Consider the following 3,546-nt stretch of genomic DNA (forward strand, 5'->3'; position numbering starts at 1 on the left):
AAAAAGCAGGCCCGTTCCTGGGGAGGGGAAAAAAAGATTGTGTACCTGGAAGGTAGCAGAGCTCATCTATAGTTTAACAAAAGTTTGTTAAAAATAAAAAAAATTAAAAAATTGTTCATGTTGTGGGGTTGCAACCCTCAGCTGAAGATGTTTCCTGGCTGCCCATCACCCTCAGCACACTGCTTATTGCCTCTGCATCTCTATTTAAACTCCAAGGATGTTTTAATTGTCTAAGATGTACATGGCCTCAGGAAAATGAGAGTGAGAAGTATCTGCTACCAAGGGGCACAGTCAGAGTCACTCATAAGAAGCGGGTGACGAAACATATACACCAATCTAATCAGCATTACCAAAGTGTAAAAGTACTAGTGGAAAGATGACACAAACCCTTAAACCAGGGTAGCTTTGCTTAATCCTGCAGAGAATGAGGCTTGAAGGAATTGGGGGTAAAACCTTCCTGATCTAAGTAACAGCGGTTTAGGTTTCATTTGTCTACTTCCACCCCCCCATGGCAATTTGCTTAACTACAATTGTGCTGCTATCTATTCTCCTGCCTAGTGATGGCATGTAAGTGTTGACAGTGGGAGGGCACAACTCCATGCTGCTGTGACTGCCTCCATCCCTGCTGTGCAGAAATCTGGGGGGGCACATGCCCCCCATGTACCCCTGATGTGTCACCTATGCTCCTGCCAGTGCTGAGGCCCTGCAATACAAACCTGAGGTGAATGACGCCAGAGGATGTGTTCATCTGTCCACACCCATAGATGCTATTCCAATCCTGATATTCTTACATTATAAGCAGCCCTTAATTAAATGTCTCTTACCGTTGCTTTTTGAAAACTGCCTTAATTTCTAGGTTGAGCAATGACGTCAAGCTTAGACTGTCCTGGAATTGAGTCAGCTTCTTAGCTCCATCTGGTCCTTCCCTTCTGCAAAACGTTGCTGCTTGTCAGGCCTTCTTCCACCACCTCCAGTCATGCAGTCTGTCCACTGTTTAGGTTGCAATGGGCCAGCAAAGATGAAGAAGAATTTGCAGGACAAGGGGTATATTAGCACTTGCTTCCCTCTAGCAACTTTTGATAGGAGAAGATACATTTGGCTTTGAAGGGGTGATAAGGTTTTCAAAGCACTTAGACACTTTGATATCTGGGTTCAGGGAGCTGACCTTCTGGCCTGCTGGCAGTACCAGTCTCTTTGCAAGATACTGCCACTTTGCACAGCTTCACCTCTTTCGGGTCCTTCTCCGCCTATGCGGTATTGCTGTGGGACTGGAAACTCCAAGCAGCCAGTGGAATTAATCTGCAGTTTCCCTGAACTTTATTTAAACAAGCATTTGCTGTCCCTCTCTACAATTTTGAGTAGTGCTTTTGGCTGTGACGAATTCCCTGGGGAGGGAGGAAGGGGGGAGGGTTGGAGAAAAATCTATGTTACATAGAAACCCAGAGGGAGATGCTGAATGCAGCTCTGAGACAGAGCTTTTCCAGGGAGGCAGCACTTTTGTTATTAGCATATCTAGGTATGGCCTTGCAGAGTCGGGGAGAGAAGATTCAAATGTGAAGTTGCCCAGGAGTAAATCCCTCAGGAACAACCTGGGGCAGCATTGTTACAGGCTGACTGAAGGGGACTAGATGCAGAGGGCTTTTCTTGGCAGATAAGTGGTGTTTTTGAAGAGAGAACAGCAGGATGTGTGTGTGGGCAGGGGAAAATTGAATTCTTGTCAAAATTGCCCAATAGATAATGAAAAGCCCTGAGTTGCAGGAGAGGTGAATTGAACGTCATACACAAAATCATTAGAGTAGGGTTGACTCAGCTTTCAAATACTGCTTTGAGTGGGTGCTCACTAGCAAAAAGTTCTCACATATTTTTAAAAGGAGGATCTATGCAAAAGTCCAAAGGGAATGGAAAAATGGGGACTTCTTTATATATGAGATTCCAGAGTCTTTATGCAAGCTGGTAAGTAGCGTCATTCCCATTTGACAGGCGAGGGATGGAAATGCAAAGAAGTGAAGCAATTTCTAAGGAAAGGAAGCGCCAGTGCTGGGAAGAAAGCCAGCTCTCCAACTCCCATTTCTGTGCTCTGCCACTTAGATGATGCTGCCTCACTAAAGACAGGAGAGGAAGGAGCTGGGATATGAGTAGCTGAGCAAGGTTGTATAACTGTCCTTTTTCCAAACTGCCCAAGAATACTTTACGGTGACGACCGCATTTTTCCAAGGTGACGGGCCTCTTAAAATAGAACGTCAGACCTTAAGGCAGAGGAGAATTCCCCAGGTCACAATCCATTGCTTGCATGCATTATATGTTGACGATCAGCGACTGCAGCCTGGGAGCGCCCAGCCTAGGAACTGCAGCTACCTCAGACCTCTCCTGTTGGAGTGCTGCTGCCAGGAGGAGAGCCCAAGTCTGCACACAGTGTGGGGGCTCATGATATCTTCTTATTCTGGGCACCTCCCAGTGCACACAGTGCTAGGGCTGGAATAACGTCATGGGCAAGATGTTGGGAAGGAATACCAGGACCTGTCAGAAAGTGGGGAGGTTGTCTGTTCTTTCCACTGAAGCAGATTCAAAGGCTTTTCAAACAGTTTCACCATCTGTTTTGACGAGAAGCCCCATAGGCCGTGTCCAGGTGAGTGTGGCCACGTGGTATGTGGTGCTGCAGACCTGTCTATGGGGCCACACACCATACGTTCAGGCAACATAGCAGCGTGGTGGGGTTTTTTAACCCTGGGAGATCCCAGAGTCAAAAAAAACCTGTGTAAGAAAAAGTGGGGCAGCACACATGGGGCAATGTGCACCTCCCAAACCTGGAGCATGGACAGCTGGAGCCACACTCCAGCTGCAGGCCAGGCTCCGAGCAGCTGGATCACTGCAGCTGAAGCTCCCTGAGGACCCCAGATAAGGCTGCTGGGGCCAGCACAGTCACTGGCCCCAGCCTCCCCTACCCCACCTGGGGTAACCTGCCGCTCTCCAGAGGGCACGTAGCACAGGCACTCCCTGGGGACAAGTAGCCGCGGCACAAAGTGTGCCACTGCTGCTTGTCCCCAGGGAAACAAACGTCTGTGTTCATGCGGACATGGCCGTAGCATACAGCCAGGGTAACTCTGCTTACAGGTTTTTTGACTAGGTTTTGCTGGGAAACAAGAATTCTTGTTTGTGGGTGGAAAAAAGAGGATTTACAACTTGCTTTTGTTGTACAGGAAGATGAAAACTAGATGCTGTATGTTCTCACATATAACATGCCCTGGAATGTAATATGCATTTTGTTTTTGAAAGGCTGAACGAAGGGAAAATCCCATTTCCTTGCAGCAGGTAACAGTAGCAGCAGCCAGGGAGCCGAGCCTGCTCATTGTTCTTCTCGCAGCGGATGGCTGCAGAGTTTAATTTTGGTGTCACTTAGTAAGTAGCAGACCCTGCCCTTACCATAAATGCCCACATATAATGCACTCTCCAAATTCCATTATCTGGCTTTTGGGGAAAAGGTGAGTGTTTCATAGTTTCTAGGGTCGGAAGGGACCTGAGAAGATCATCTAGTCCAACCCCCTGCCA

This window comes from Gavialis gangeticus, unplaced genomic scaffold (genome assembly GCF_001723915.1).
Source record: "Gavialis gangeticus isolate Ggan-Ray unplaced genomic scaffold, GavGan_comp1, whole genome shotgun sequence".
Classification (NCBI taxonomy): Eukaryota; Metazoa; Chordata; order Crocodylia; family Gavialidae; genus Gavialis; species Gavialis gangeticus.